The 17,535-nt window shown below is 37.3% G+C and overlaps 1 protein-coding gene across 1 annotated transcript in view; it reads right to left on the bottom strand.

Moving 5' to 3' along the window:
- Positions 1-17,535, bottom strand: part of IL1RAPL2 (interleukin 1 receptor accessory protein like 2) — a 1,167,415-nt gene that overhangs the window by 135,761 nt on the left and 1,014,119 nt on the right. The gene's annotated exons all lie outside the window — the stretch shown is intronic.

Here is a 17,535-nt window from a genome sequence, read left to right as displayed (position 1 = left end):
CCTAGGTAGTGGTGGTCACCCTTCCCCTCACTGAGCAGGACCATCCTGGGTCCAGCTGTGCTTGCTGCAAAACTATCAATCCAGAGCATTTCAGATTGCTTGTTTTGTGGGGGTGGCACCCGCTGAGCCTGACCACCTGGCTCCCTGTCTCTGCCCCTTCCCTTTCAGTTGAGTGGGCATCTCTGTCTCCCAGGCATTCCAGGCACCAGTTGAAATGGCCGCCCAGATTTGTGTGAGTTTCTGTGCACCGGCTGAAACTGCCATGCTAAAAACTTGTGGTGATTTTCAGCCAGGGAATCTCCTGGTCTGTGAGCAGTGAAAATGTGGAAATATGATGGGCACTCACCCTCTGTGTTGTTCTTGCTGGGAACTGCACTCCAGAGCTGTTCCTATTCAGCCATCTTGGATCCTCCCCACCATTACTTCTTTAAGGAAGTCTACATCTCTGCCTCTCAACCCAACCACTCAATAGGTGAGATGTGCTTTTACTGTGTTCTTGTAGCATCTCATGAGTAGCTCTGTTATAGTCCTTGTTGAATATCGAGATTGTCTATTTATGTTTCTGGTTTCCACAATTAATAGATAATGAGCTCCCCAGATGGCTACATCTTATTTTTCTCTGTGCCCCTTACCTAGCAGAGTGCCTTGCATAGAGAATATTTGCTGAATGAATAAATGAATTAACAAAGGAACTAATCTATTTTATTTAAAAATGAATTGTTATTAAATCCCATATTCTAATCAGCAAACGTTTTGAAATTTATTCAGCCAATAAAAATGTGAGGCCACTGGGAAAATAGATTTTCTTGAGTTGATATGTTGACCCACAAAAGTCCTTCATTTGTACTTGAGAGCTTTTTTTGCTGACTAGAACATGGGATCTCTCTCTAAATGTACACACAAACACACACACACACGCACACATATATACACATAAATTTGTTTACCTTAATGATCAATCCTTGCATTAGTTTTTAAAAACTTTTGGGACTTCTTGGCAAATATCTTGTTAGTTAACCCATCTTTTTGGTCACATCTGTGTACAATGAAAACAAATGCTCTCAGCAGTTTAATATTCAAACACAAAACTCTGTCCTACAGGATCATCTTGAAACTGGGCCTCAATGGATATGAGTATTTTGAGCCTGTTGCAACATTATTTATAACTACCACATGAGAGAAAATAGACTGAAATAGCAAGAAAATTTCTGTCATGGCTCATATAGAGATGGAAGAAGGATCCTGTGGTAGGTATCTGGAAGTAAATCTGTGACTGGTCCATGCTGATGGTAGGCATTCCTGAGAAGCCATGCCACAAACGTTTCTGCTCATTCATTTTTTTTTTCAAGTGAGTTATTGCCTCTAATTCAAATTCCCAAGAGAAACTTCAATGAGTTTAGGTATGATTTATATCAAAAGTAACAATTACTAAATTTCCCTCCTATACATTTCATAAAACACAAGCAATTCTTATAGTCTTCAGCTAAATAGAAAACATGACAGATAGATATAGATAAATAGAAAGATATAGATAGATAGATAGATAGATAGATAGATAGATAGATAGATAATAGATAGACAGACAGACAGAGATGTGGATTTTCACAGAATATCTTTGGAGTTCTAGTAGATATTAACATAAATAATGGTAAGAGGCAGACTCCGAGTTTGACATGACTTGACTGGCTGTAATGAGAAATGAATCATCCCACAGAGGACAATGAAAAATAGGATACACAGTATTTGTCCTTTCTGCCAATAGACTTCATGTCTTGGTATTTAAAATCCATGGTGTCTGTGTGTATGCGTGTATCTTTTGTTTCCTTTTTACTTTTGTTCTTTTTTGGAGCAGGGAGAAAAGGAAAGGTAAGGAGAGTAGCCTAGTAAGGGGATTTTAGTTAGTATAAATGAAGCTGAGAATTGATGTCTATTCTAAAATAAAAATGAGGAGTGATGCTTATTTGCTTAAAGGTAAATGAAATTGTAAAATTAAAACCTTTTTATGGAGAGAAATTAATACCAGTTTTCTACAAGTGTTCATCATTTTTAGGCCCTCCATTTTTATAAAGTATTATCTTTAATTTGAAGCACAGAGCTCTTCTGCTTTCAGATGTGTTCTAGATCATCTATTACTGACCCTTTTAGAATTTCTATTTTCAATATCTTCTTAATGGTGACATTTTGAATGCTGCACAAATGTTCACATCTTACTCATACCTGATTTCACAAGAGCAAGGATTTAGCTTGGCTCTGTACAGAAAATGCCCAGTGGTGAGTTATACTAGTTGTGTACCATTCAGTATACTGAGTTCCTGATGGTTTTAGGTAAGGATTAAAAACTATACAATAATGGTATAAGATCAATTTAAGAAGTAATTATTTTCAAATAGTAAATTGATATGGCATGGAGATATGCAGAGTGACTTAAAATTTGAAATATTTACTGACTTTTCTCCTAAGCACAATCTGACAACATCCATACTGGGTTTTAGTATGTAATACCAAACTGGATACAACTTAATACTAACTGGGAAATACTTACATAAAAAAAAAAATAAGGCTTCCGTAATAGAACTTATATTTCTACTTAGAGTTCCTCTATGGCTAAATTATCACACGTTTTATGTGCCAGATAAGATTTAGAGATGAAATACCAATTTGATCATTAATGTATTTTTTTTCTATTGTTTTTCCACTGGGCGTAACTCCTGGACAAAGAATAAGAAAAATATATATAACCCAGGTCAACATAAAAACCTGAGTTAAATCAAGGGAATCCCAGCATATGAATAAAAGAACTCTGTTCCTTTCAGAATAAAGTGCCCACAAACGTACAAAATTCCTGGTACCAAAACTGATTTCTTTTTATTTTTTAACAAGATTTAACTAAATTGCTATTTAATTTTCTCCAACAGTTTTAATTATCTAGAATTCTAATGCCTTAATTTTCCTTTTTCCTTGAATAGGCATATTCAAAGGAGTGGCTCCTTTCAAATGCTTTCATATTGATTAGAATTATGAATCTTTCACACCATTAAAGGAATCTCTAAAAAAGGAGTCATTTTTTGGTGCAAGAACAAACTTTCAATGTTGCCAGGCTAATGTGGATCTAAGGTCATCTGAAGATCAGAGAGTAAAATCATAGAATTTTTGAAGTAAAATATTTTCTTCCTCCTCAGACTGGTAAAGCATCCAGAATAAATGGTTTTCTCTTTTCCCCTTCAAATTGTCCTTAATAAGCATGTGGTCTTTTATCAACAACCTATCTTCCCAGACAGCAAGAATAACATCAAACAAGTAAAAAAAGAAAAGAAAAAAAGAAACTTTAAAAATCTTCCATAATATCTTCTAGTACTGCCAGTCTCAGTGTTTTTTCTATGTGATGCTCTTCCTTATGTCTAACCATAGTCTTTCCTGCTTCAATGTATGGTTATTCCCTTTTGTTTTAAAAAAAGGAAAATGAGAGATAAATCTAAAAGGCAATTTGTTCAAGCTGAGTCTTTGCTATAGTATGTCTGAGTCTGCAAGTGAATGGAGATGGGGATGCCAAATAACTTAATACTAAGAACAGACAATTGCCATTCAGATATTCTTCATAGGCTCAGTGTAATACCTGTACAGAGGAATGCAACAGAATGTGGCTGATCAGACTAAGCAAGTCATTTCAAAATTTCCTTCATAAAATTTAAATTTAGTTTTTGATTTCCTAGAGTAACTATTCCAGATGGGCCAAGTGACTCAGATAAAATAGAAACTGACCTACAATCAGTCTTCCAGCTTCAAGGGAAGGAGAAATAGAGCTTGGTTGAGCTTGTTTTTCATTTCTAAATATCTCTGCACTGAGGTGAGATGTATTCACTGCCCTTTTCATGTGGAAAAAAGACCATGAATAAAGATTGAAACAAGACAAGATGGGTGGTGTATATGCAGAGAGAAGACTTTCTTCCCAGCAGGCAAAAAGATCTAATAGAGAGGCAGCTATACCTTCCTTCCTTTTTCTAGCCCCTCTCCACTTTCCCTTTCCACTTTCTTACCTTCGCAACCCTGGAAAAGAGAAGGCTATTCATTCAGATTGTAATTTGAAACATATAGCCCTCATCTGCTCCTCTGACCCAATAACCCAGAGGTTAGATTTAGAGCCATTGTATACTCCCTCCTCCTCAGAATTTCTCGGCTCAGTGACCTTGATGTCCAACACTGAGGATGAAGCCAGGGTAGTGATTTGTAGCTGTTGCCTGTAATGTGACACCTGGGGGAATTCCTGGCCCTTTTTGCAGATCCCTATAAAAGCAACAGTACAAGGTCAAAACTCATCTCAGATATCGCCTCCTTTGGGAAGTCTTCCCTGAACCCTGCCCACTGCCTCCGTAGGCAGTGCAAGAATATTTCACGGTTTTACCTCAATTACAGCATTCATCAAGCTGTGTTATACTGTGTTGATTTCTTTGCCTCATCCACTAGGCTGTGAGATCTTTGGGAATGTAAACTCTGTGTTTTAACTCTGTATCCCCAATGTGTAGCACAGAGCCTGGCATATAGCTGACTTTCAGTAAATGTTTGCTGAGTGAATGACAGTTTCACACTAACATCTGTCTGTATCTAAGGGTCATCTAGGGTGGGAGGTTGTAAATTTTGTCTCTGTTTCCAACATTTCTTTGAAAATGCAACTATCAGAGAGATATAACATATTAATATCTAATAACCTGGCACCTTAATTTATTAGTTACTTATAAATTCCTAATTAATTATATTTAGTGTTTTAGTCATCTCACATTTTTAATATTATATTTTTATGAGTAAAAGTCCATATAATATATACCAAGTATAATAAGTAATTATACTTAGTCGATTAAGGTGCTCAGTGAATCAGACACATTTTGATGAGATCAGGGAGAGGAGAAAAGGTTAAGAAAATAAGTTACCTAATAAAAGTCTTCTTTCTAATTTGAACCTTCCCCCTTGTCCTCTTAGTCTTATTCCTCCTTTCTCTGCCACATTCCTGTTCCATAAATTATGCCCTTTCTCCCTCTCCACTGACTGCTCTTCAGTCAACAATAGGTTCATTCCTCCACTATTAAAAGAAATGTCCCTTGACTCTTCTATCCACTCAGGCTACCCACCCCCACCTTTCTTTGCTACTCCTTCTAAACTATAGAAAGAATAATATGATATCCATAACATCTACTCTCTTACCACCCACTCATTTCACAGTCATTCTAACATCTGTCCTCTCCCTTTTAGTAAATCTGCGATCTCTGACTCTTACCCTTATTACTCTGCTGAAACCTCTCTCTCAAGGGTGACCTCTTGGTCAATAAAAATGCAATGGAAATAGATCTTAGAGATAAGAGTTAAACAGATTTAGGTTTAAGTCCAGGTTGTGCTTCTTAACTAGCTATGAGGTCATGATCAAGTTTTTTTTACTTCTATAAATTTTAGTTTCCTCATCTTTAAAATTGGAAAATAACAGTCCCTACCTCACAAGTGATACTGAAGATTAAGCAGACAATTGCTGTAAAGTGCTTAGCAGAGTACCAAGAGCATAGGAAGTGATAAATAGCTGGTAGCAAGTTAGCCTACTATAGTCCTGATTCTTTTCAATTTTTATACCATTGACTAGGAAGTAAACACCTTCTTCTGGCATCCTGACCTTCCATGGCATCCAACATACTATCAATCTCTCATTTTCTTAACATTCTCACTGCTTTGTTTACATTTACATAGCGGATAGCTGATGGCTCTTCCTCTTCCTACCCTATCAGTGTGATCATGTCCTAAAGTTCTGCTCTTGGCCTATTCGTACTTTCTCAATGAAGATGAAAATATTTGTGGAAATTCAGGAGCAAGGTTATTGCATGTCTAGAGCCATGCTCATCACCTTTCCTTCTAAACTGGTTTTCCTCTTTACTTGGCTTTTTCTGTCACTAGGACCACAAATTTGGCTTTGCTCCAGGGAAACTATACCATTTGCAATCCTCTAAATATGCCACACGTGCCTTACAACCTGCACAGTTTTCCTTGTATTGGTCCTTTCTTTCTTCCTGTTAAAATTCAACACATTCTTAAACAACCATCTTAAATGTTATCTCTTTTGTGAAGTCTTTATCAACACAGGCTCTGGAATAATTCTAGTTTTGCCACTTTCTAGCTGTGTGATCATGGGAAAGTTACTAAATTTCTCAGCATCAGTTTCCTCACACGGAACATGAGGATAATAATGATCCCTAACTGATAACGTTTGTATGAGTATTAAATTAAGAAAATTCTTATAAAAGTGCTTTACATGGCACCTGAAATATAATAAGCAGGCACGGTGGCTCACACCTGTAATTCTAGCACTTTGGGAAGCCAAGACGGGTGGATCACGAGGTCAGGAAATCGAGACAATCCTGGCTAACATGGTGAAACCCCGTCTCTATTAAAAACACAAAAAATTAGCTGGTCGTGGTGGCATGTGCCTGTAGTCCCAGCTACTTGGGAAGCTGAGGCCGGAGAATCACCTGAACCCGGGAGGCAGAGTTTGCAGTGAGCTGAGATAGTGCCACTGCACTCCAGCCTGGACAACAGAGTGAGACTGCATCTCAAAAAAATAAATAAATAAGTAAAATTTTAAAAAATAAGCCTCAATAGATAATAGTAATAATTACCGTTATTGTTACTACCATTGTAACTACTAGTGATGTATCTTCTTCACTTGGAACTCCAGAGCAATTAAGTTCTGCCTCTTTTATTACATTTTTAACTCTAACTTTTGTAAGGATTATTATGTACATACTTAACATCTGTCATGAACCCCCTCCAACTATTAGAATATGAGGACAATAACCATTTCTGCTTTATCTGACTGTGTAGGGGCTAAATACATTTTTGTTGAATTTAAGTATATCAAATCCGATTTGACAAAGGGACAATCCTGCTTTTCCCTTTTGGCATTGTTCTTTGTTTTCTTCTGTTTTATTTGGTTTCCAGAAAAGCAGTAGCGATTAGTGTAAGAATGTAAGGCACTTCATTGTAACAATTTCTTTCTACATTTGAATAGATTCTGGCACCTCTTTGCTTGGTTTCTCATGGCAAATTGTCTACTTAGGGATTGTGTTGGGAGGCAAGTGGGCAGGGGCTTAGCCATAGAGTTAATGAGAGCAATTGTAGGCCTGATAATTAGGATGGGAAAACATACCTTTTCTTTTTGTACTCTTTTCAGATACTATCGCTTATCTTTCTCTTTTTGAACTAAGAAAGTCAATCAATATGAATCATTGATTTATTACAATGTACAGACACTTAGACACTGAAAGGCAAATAAGGGGAGTAGAAGACACAGTCTCAGCCCTGAAATGAGCTCAGTTTAGATCCAGAATCTTTTTCCTTAGCCGTCAGGGAGAACATTAAAAGATGAAGGAAAGGAAAGATAATTAGAGTAAAGAAGACTTCCATTGGTGGCATTCTTAGAGTCAAATCTAGGCAAAATCATTAAACAAAGGTATTGGCTATGTATTCATATAGTTGCCCCCAATCTCTCCATGTGACTCCTTCCATGAACCTCTTCAGGTGCTGGGCACCAAATGTTTCTGTCTAGGCTCAAATAGAAAACCAAGTATATACCTCTCATTCACACTTAGGGATAAATCATTAAGAACAGCTTAGAGAGTTTCAGTGGGTGTATGAGTATATATATATATATATATATATGTGTGTGTGTGTGTGTGTGTGTGTGTGTGTTATATAAACACTAATCAAAATTTTGATGATGAGATTTTAAGCGTTAACTAGTAGTGGAAGTGGTGTGAGAAAACTTAGAGGATAAGGAAGCTTTCCTAGGGCTTTTAAATCCACATCACATAGGTTAACTGTTCTGCCTACATACAAAGCCTACCCTAGTAAACCTGCTGTCAAGTAGGTATAAGGCTCAATAACAAAACTATTAGTGTTGACCTTTTATTTTGAAATTTTAAGACTCAACCAGTTGTTTCTGTATTTATATTCCTTGAAGATAAATAAATAAGGGTGGTAAATTAGTATGCAATTAGACAAACTCAACAAAGATGATAATTATGTATCACTTTGGGTTTATTGTATCTCCATTGGGAAAAAAATAAAGCAAAAAACAATGATCAAAAATCATCTTAAGTAAGAACTTACGGATTTATGAATGGTCCTTCTCTAATAGGTCCATAACATGCTGCATAACCTATCTAAATTAGCTTTCGGTTGCTCCCTTTATCTACAAGGTCTCTTGATCTAAATGCCTATATGACAGTAAAGAAATGTTTACCAAGGAATGAAACAATAAAAATGGGAATGTAGAAGTGGCATCTCAAGGCTCAATGCACTTGATCTATCTTCATGCTTGGCCTAAAGCCCATATTTTACTTTTCTCTCAGAGTGGGGAGAGGAAGTTTCCCTAACTGGGAGGAGAATGAAATGAATTAATGGTGTACCTTCACATATGAGCATTAAGAAAAAGTTCTTTGCTAAATTCCTTTCCTCTAGGCAGCAAGGAAAAGAAACTGGGTTTTTTTTTTTAACTTATACAACTTGGTATGGCTGAAACTCCCCTCACTGAGAACTGGCATCCATGGTTAGATTTGTGCAGGATGTTGGCTTTCCCAGTTAAGCAAGTTGACCACCTTGATTTGTTATATTTGGAGTCATTTCCCCGAAAATGAGTTTTACACAAGTTAGATTACATGGCCTCAGTGAAGGCACATTATAATGAAAGGTTAGAAGAGCACACAGCCTATCAGAACTCTAGTATAAAAACTTCTGTTCTATTCAGCAGAAATACAACTAAGCTAACATCTTGTTTAAGATTTGGAATCATTTCCTAAAAGTGAGATGTCTGTATGGGGGCAAACCAGAAGAGTGATTGCTGCCAAGAATTGTTATAGAATTCGTTCCTCTAACTCCTTGCACCACCACCTTCAATAAAAATTGACAACTTTGACTTTCCTCTTGAGACTGTCAACAAGTCTCATTCAATACTGATAGAATAGGAGCATTAAAAAAATCTATAGTCTCTCAAGCAGACCAAATTTGAGTCCCCATGTCAATGTCAAATTCTGTCAGCTGTCAAAAGACAAAATGTCTTATTCCCAAAAACATATGGAAGCCTAGAAGAGTGATTCACCCATTACATTTAACTAAAAAGAGTTAATTGACCAATTTGCACAACATCCAGCCCTAGATTCAGTGGAGAATATAAAAGCATATGGCAGCACCTTTCATCTCAGAGAGTTTATGAGGATCACATGGGGACATCCTGAATGTCAGGATCCAGTGACTTTAGTTCTTTGTGGCTGTCATCGAGTTAAGCCATAGTGAGTTTAGATGGGCTTAAGACATAGGCAGAAAAGAAAAAAAATGGGAAAGAAGTAAGAGAGGACTGGGGAGAGTAAGGGAAGACAAAGGAAAGATTGTATGAGAATGAAAGTAAAGAATAAGATACAAAAGAGGAAGGGGTGAGCGAGCACCAGTTCAGAGGAGGGAAGACTGTTCTAGGGACCTAAATTTTAGGCTGTCTCCCTTCTTTAATTAGTATCAACACTGATTTTAAAACTGCTGGATTCCTTGAGTCAAAAGCCAGGATCCGCAGGAAGATTTATTGTGGTTTCATGCTACAGCAAGTGAAGCAAGGAAAAAGGACAAGGATTTTTGATATGCTTGAATTATTTCCTATCGTTCCTGCCTATCATAATATGAAGACCATAGAAGTACCAAACCTTGCACTGAGACTGGATCTTGCCTTCTCATTTCATAAGGCATTGAAGCTTGAATTGTGCCAGGTCATATTGCCTTTTAGAGAGAAGCTACATTTCTAGTCAGTAGGTGAGTAGACTACTATATTGCCCCTTCCAGAAGCAAAGGCTGGGTTTGTTTATTCATTTCTGAAAATGGATTCTGGATGCTGGTAGAAAGATGAGTTGTTTTCTGAGAAAATTAGAGACTGTCAGGGCAGCATGCCCTTGCCATTTCTCTCCATTTGCTGTGAAGAAGGACCAGATGGGATAATGGATGGTTGGGGTGTTTATATCTGTTGAATATGCCAAATCTGAATTCTCGGGAATTAGTGCTATTCAGCTTTAACCCTTTGGCTGGGCTATTCATTTCACCAGAGGTACCAGATGTATTGACTAAATATATCTTCACTTCTCGGGCATCTCCTATTTGCCTGAAAAGATTACCTCACCTATAATGTGTTATTTTAAAGGATACTGTAGACACATTTCAAAGGATAGTTGTGGAATACATCACTTTCTTTCTCCCCATCACAATTAGCTTTATGTGCAAAAGGGCTATGTAAATGCCCTGGCTGATTTTCTGAAGATTCAAATTTTCTTTAAGAAATTCTTACCCCACAACTGGATCAGGTCCTTGCATGAAATCCTCCCATATTCAGACTCCATTCTTAAATTCCAGATGATGAAGGTAAAAGAGCCTCAAGTTATTTATAATCATGGAATTGCAGAGAGGGAACTTGCAACTATTTAGTTATCCTCATTACTTTTAAAATCCAGATAGAAAATAGGATTTACCCAAAATCGTATAGCAATTTATGGCAAAAGTAGGGCCTCTGACTTGAACAGAAGTGAATAAATAGGACAATAAAATGGATCATACTTAATATTTCTGTTTTTTTAGGTAATTTATTCTTCTCATACTTCACCTTTTAATTTATTGACACTTAATTCACTCAGTTGACACTTAATTCTTACTTTCCATACCACTTTCATTTTTTTCCCCTAAAACCCAAATGAATAATCAGGTCTCCACTTCCTTGAAAAGCTTTAAGGGCAGTGATCAAATTTTCAACATTTTGTTATCCCTAGCAACTTTCACTATTTGCATATAACTCTGACAATTACATGAAGAAGGAAGATACTTTAGTTTTTCTTTTTTTTAAAGCTCTGAATTTGAAGCCAGACAGACTCAATTAGCATCTTAGCACTGATGCTTACTGGCAATGTGTCCTTGAGTGAGTTATTTGCCATATTGGAACCTCACTTCTACATCTATAAAATTGAATGACCAGTGATGATGAGCATTTTTTTCATGTTTGTTAGCCTCATAATGTCTTCTTTTGAAAAGTGTCTGTTCATATCCTTTGCCCACTTTTGATGGGGTTGTTTTTTTCTTGTAAATCTGCTTTAGTTCTTTGTAGATTCTGGACATTAGCCCTTTGTCAGATGGGTAGCTTGAGAAAATTTTTCCCCATTCTGTTGGTTGCCAGTTCGCTCTAATGATTGTTTCTTTTGCTGTACAGAAGTTCTTAAGTTTAATTAGATCCCATTTGTTTATATTGGCTTTTGTTGCCATTGCTTTTGGTGTTTTAGTCATGAAGTCCTTGCCTATGCCTATGTCCTGAATGGTGTTGCCTAGGTTTTCTTCTAGGGTTTTTGTGTTGTTAGGTCTTATGTTTAAATCTTTAATCCATCTGGAGTTAATTTTTGTGTAAGGTGTTAGGAAGAGGTCCAGTTTCAGCTTTCTGCACATGGCTAGCCAGTTTCCCCAACACCATTTATTAAACAGGGAATCCTTTCCCCATTGCTTGTTTTTGTCAGGTTTGTCAATGGTCAGATGGCTGTAGATGTGTGGTGTTACTTCCAAGGCCTCTGTTTTGTTCCATTGTTCTATATCTCTGTTTTGGTACCAGTACCATGCCGTTTTGATTACTGTAGCCTTGTAGTATAGTTTCAAGTCAGGAAGTATGATGCCTCCATCACTGGTCATTAGAGAAATGCAAATCAAAACCACATTGAGATACCATCTCACGCCAGTTAGAATAGCGATCATTAAAAAATCTGGAGACAACAGATGCTGGAGAGGATGTGCAGAAATAGGAACACTTTTAGACTGTTGGTGGGAATGTAAGTTAGTTCAACCATTGTGGAAGACAGTGTGGTGATTCCTCAAGGATCTAGAACTAGAAATACCATTTAACTCAGCAATCCCATTACTGGGTATATACCCAAAGGATTATAAATCATTTCTATTATAAAGACACATGAACATGTATGTTCATTGTGGCACTGTTTACAATAGCAGAGACCTGGAACCAAACCAAATGCCCATCAGTGATAGACTGGATAAAGAAAATTTGTCACATATGCACCATGGAATGCTATACCACCATAAAAAAGGATGAGTTCATGTCCTTTGCAGGGACATGGATGAATCTGGACATCATTATTCTCAGCAAACTGACACAAGAACAGAAAACCAAACTCTGCAGGTTCTCATTCATAGGTGGGTATTGAACAATAAGAACACATGGACACCGGGAGGGGAATAACACACACTGGGGACTGCTGTGGGGTGGGGGGCTGGGGGAGGGATAGGGAGGGGTGGGGAAGTTACAGAGGGATAACATTGGAATAAATGCCTGTGATGGGGGCATGGACGCAGCAAACCACCATGGTATGTGTGTACCTACGAAACAATCCTGCAAGTTCTGCACATGTACCCCAGAACTTAAAGTACAATTTAAAAAATTGAATGAATAATTTTATCTACCTTTGAGGTTGTTGTGATAATTGAAGTAATACATATTGATTGCCACGTAGGTTGCCTGCACTGGTAAGTACTCAATAAATGGTGGCCATTTATATTATTGAATAAAAGTGTGAGTCAATACTTGAATGCTAGAGAGGTTTCCTCTCAACAGGAAAGTCGCAGGGAGGGGGTAAACAGAGGGCCAAGAGGGGAAACTGAATTGCTTCCCAAAACCCCTTTGGGTTTGAGTTTGAGTTTGGATTGCTTTTTTGATTTACTGTTGGCTTAAAACCAATCTCTAGAATATTCTGAAATTGTCAGAGCTGAAGGGGGCTTTAGAGGTCACTTTGTTCAAATCTCTCATTTTACAGAGTTGCAAAGTGAGGCTGAAAGGTAAACTTAATTCACCTTGGTCACAAACCTAGTTGAAGTAGGAACATAATTTGAGTCTCAAAGGATTCCTTTCCACTATAATTTCTTTCACTATAATTCAATGCCTGCTTTTATAAGGCACATCTGATTTCAAACATTAGCACATACACACGCGTGCGGGCACACACACACACACACACACACACACTCCAAAGTCCACTACATCATTTGGGCATTATCTAGCATTTTGGATTAGCCATTCTTCTGCTCCATTTCTTTAGCATGAATAATCGACCAGATGGATAACATAATTTAGGGGAAAACATGAAGATTTAATTCTTAAGGGGTTTGTGTATGATACATGTGTTTATGATTTTTTTTCTGTGTGTGTGTGTGTGTGTGTGTGTGTTTATACTTGTGTACATGCTCAGTGAATGAAATGTATGGAAGAGAAACATAGAAACTATATCAAATAGATGACTGAAAGCAAGTTAATCAACTGAAAAGCAAACTGCTGTGGCAAGTTGGCTTTATGGAGTGAGAGAGAGTAGTACCTTGGATTACTCCTTGCCTTTGAGAAAAGGGAATAGGCAGTGGAAACTGAATGGGAAGGGACTTTTTACCTTCTGGAGTTCTTTTTGAAAATTCACTAATCTCTTCTTCACTAATCTCTTATCCTGTCTCATTGATACAAAATTGCAACTGTCATATAATCAAATAGCCATTTCAAAGGATCAAAGATAAACAAAAGGGTCTGTCAGCCGGGCAAAGGCATCTTAAAACAAGGTTCAATAAATATTTGTGTAAGTTGGCCAGATCAGGCATACAATGATAAGGAGACCTGGCAACAGGGAGCCTACTGCTTCTAAGCCCACTGGTTAATCTCATCAAGACCTGGGCTGTTTTCCAAAATGTAGTGTAGAAAAAAAAATTGAATTGAAAGCTATACATAGTTTAGATAACACTCTTTCAAGTTATCTGATGCTGGTATTTCACTGTCTTTGAGCAATTCTACAACTCTCTCAACTGCAGAAAACTGAGAGCAATGCAGAGTGATTCTTGTCCACAGACATGTAAACTTCGAGTAGATGTTCAATCCCCCGCTCAACTTCTTTTTTGTTTGTTTGTTTTTTGATATGGAGTATCATTCTGTTGCTCAGGCTGGAGTGCAGTGGCACAATCTCAGCTCACTGCACCCTCTGCCTTCTGGGTTCAAGCGATTCGCCTGCCACAGCTTCCCAAGTAGCTGCGACTACAAGTGTGTGCCAACATGCCGAGCTAATTTTTGTATTTCTAGTAGAGATGAGGTTTTACCATCTCTCTGTTGGCCAGGCTAGTCTCAAACTCATGACCTCAGTGATCCAAATGCCTCAGCCTCCCAAAGTACTGGGATTACAGCAATGAGCCACCATGCCTGGCCCCCTGCTCAACTTTGAAGGAAGCCAGTTTGCCTCCATTTGCACATTCATTTCAATTATTCTAATTTATAAATATGTCTTTGTTTTTTCTAGGGAAATCTCCCTTTGACTATTTATAATACGCCACAAGTTTCCTCATTATTGAGTTAAACAAAATCTTTAGTGTTTGTTCATTTTTATTTCTGTATGACAGTCATAATTTTACAATTTTTTTGTAAAATTATCTTTTAACAACAGCCAAGACAAAGATACCAAGGCCCCTGTCCCTTAGGTATAGGGACAACATACATAGCAGATAGAAGATTCTAAAAGTTAGGAAGGATTTAGCAAGTCATGATTTTCCCAAGCTTCATTGACTAATCTCTTTGTTGATCTAGAATAAGCAAGCTGGTTCTCTACGTTTTTGAAATGGGTAAACCACCAGTGCACTATGACATAAAAGCAGCTCCCCCAGGGCAGCCTGCAAATCTATTTGCAAAAGGAGCGAAAGGCACACTTAGCACCTGGAGAATGCTCCTCCCATCCTCACCTCACCCCACTCCCTCCATTTCCAGACACACAAGCTCCAGCAAAATAGAGGAATTCCGCTGACAGGGTCTTGCCTGAACAGAGAAGCAAATTTTTACAGAGATTCTGTACTCGATGGTTTCAGCAATTCAGGTGCCATTCCCGAAGCTGCCATATGTAGAATGACTGAAGAAAGCTGACTTTGTGAAGCCATCTAGCTTCCTTAATTATGAGTGGGATTCTGGGATGCATGCTCAGCATACACCTTTGAGCCTATTCACACCTAAGTCACAAAATGAAGTGATAAAACTGTCTTCATTAGGGCTCAGGGATAGATCTGATATCAAATGGTGACTGGCACAACTTCATGGCAGTAAGAGATCAACTTTCTGACATTTCACAAAATTTTAGTACCAAAATAAATTCTTAAAGAATGGAAAGGGAACTTCAATTTGGAGGTAGATGAGGTATGGTAGGTAGGGATAGGGGAAATGAGAGTTGGCAGAGTGAGACAGGGAAACATTTTAGTATCTGTGGCTCAAAGGTCAATTTCTAAAAACTCCCATCTATATTTCCTAGCTGAAAGCAGCATTGCCTGACACAATACTGCATTGAGATTCCAAAAATATAGATTCTTACCTTCTCTCTGTCAGTGGTTACTGTGTGACTTTAGGCTAGTCACCTAACTTCTCTGTGATTTTTTATTTTACTTGTATAATAGAGTTATATTTGTAAAATAATGCTTTTTCTGAATTGGAATAATCTATAATCATAATAAAAGAAGGATATTCAATAGAAGATAATATCTAAATATAAGCCATTATGACTCTGTAATATTGTTTTGTTGTTTGATAAAGCAATAAACGCAAGTCTGGCCCAAATACAGTTATAAGATTTTCTAAAGGCCATGTAAGCTCCTACTAAAGAAAGTAAGCCTTTTAAAATATAGGACCAGTTTGCTTTTAAATTCAATTCCATTAAAAATAATAATAAATACAGTTTTTAAGATGAATTGAAAAGCTGCTTTCCTGTTATTATTGCACTCAGTTTTCTTGTCCTGCAGATCCCTGGACCACACCACATACCTACTGATTCAGAGTCTCTGAGAGGGGGACCAAAAATCTGCAGTCCATGCAATTTCTCCAGGTGTTTCTGATGTACACTGAAGTTAGAGAAATGCCAGGCCAAGGAGAGAGGACTAGTTTTAAGAAAAGGTAGAAAATAATATCTCAATGGATTTTAAATTATTAGTTTGGAGAACTTTTCAGTTATTTGTTTTTTTTGAAATCTAATAAAAATTATCATCTTTTTACAATATACATTGTTTGGGTGATGGTTATAATAAAATCCAAGACTTCACCATTGTACAACATATCCATGTGACAAAATTGCACATATACCTACTAAATCTATGAAAAATAAAAAAAAAAATCTATCACCCCTTAAGTACACTTGCCATTGACCATGTTTATATTTTAAATCTTCCACACAAACCAAAGAGTCTAAAACTTCCATTCATCATACTTAGGAATAAGAAGTTCCCTGAAAACCACCATCAGATTTATCTTCATCTGTTTTCCATTTCTCTAGGCTAAAGAGAGAGTTCTGGGTGTGTCAATAAAAGTTCCTTCTGGGACCACTCTGAACTCAGATAATAGAGTTACCTCGAAATGGGTCATTGACCTTCTTCCAACTCATTAATGCCTTACAGCAGCAATCCTCATTTCTCACTCCCCATCAGCTTCTTTCCAAACATACCTTCTTGTGGGATTTCTCTGACGTAAAATGTATCTGTTTCTCAAAAATTCAAAACACCCTTTTCTAAGGTTCATCTAACAAAAAGCAAGGCTTCAAAGAATTTCACTGCATCCATGTTTTGTCCTTACATCAGATTCCTCCTATGCTGAAATGTATACAGTTTTGAGAACCTGTTTGTCTATTATCTTCAGTAATACATGCTTAGCCTACCTGTCTTTAGAACAGCTAAGAATATTACAGCTAACAGTTTTAACAGAATTTAAATAAGGCACTACTAGATCAATGTGCTATAAATTCAGATTAACAAGCATGGGGAGAGATACTGATACACTGAACTTATTTTTCCCTTTTGAGTTATTATGCAGTAGAGAATATTTAAATGAGTCTCTAAGCATCTGTATGTAGGTAGTTTTTAAAAGCCTGAACTGCTGCTTGAATCGGCTAAAACAATGATTTTTTTTTTCTAATTTTTCCAACTCACCCTGAGCTCTCTTCTCTGAACATATTCAGAGGCAGCTCTGAAGTAAATAGTAGTTTATTGTTGGGGGTCTTTTCACTCTCGACTGTCTGGATGTCAGGTACCTTGAGAGTGGGGACAAATAAAGTGCTTCTCCTCTATCCCTCACGAGCCCTAGCACAGAGTGTATTGTAAGGAAAGACTTGATTGATTGTTCTGAGAAAAATAAGCTCCAAATAAGAATGGGTTCAGCAGTTACAAGATAAAATGAAATTTGTATGTTGCTGTGAAGCAAGTGAGTCTGGAAATGTTAGCATGCCTGCTAAAGTCAGATACATATAATAAAAGCACTAGTTGTTGTGGCCACATCCACAGGCAGATTTCATTTCTTCTTCCTCTGTGCTCCCACCAAACACCTGAGTCTGCCTTTTAATATAGTTATTTCCACACATATCTGTCATGTACTTTGGGCAATGAACTTCTTGAAGATATGGATTATGCTTAGTAATATCTGTATCTCCAGGTCCTAGCACA

The sequence above is a fragment of the Callithrix jacchus genome, chromosome X, assembly GCF_049354715.1.
Source record: "Callithrix jacchus isolate 240 chromosome X, calJac240_pri, whole genome shotgun sequence".
In the NCBI taxonomy this organism is placed as follows: domain Eukaryota; kingdom Metazoa; phylum Chordata; class Mammalia; order Primates; family Cebidae; genus Callithrix; species Callithrix jacchus.
The sequence above is the reverse complement of the archived record's forward strand: the minus strand, read 5'-3'. Positions and strand labels throughout refer to the sequence as shown.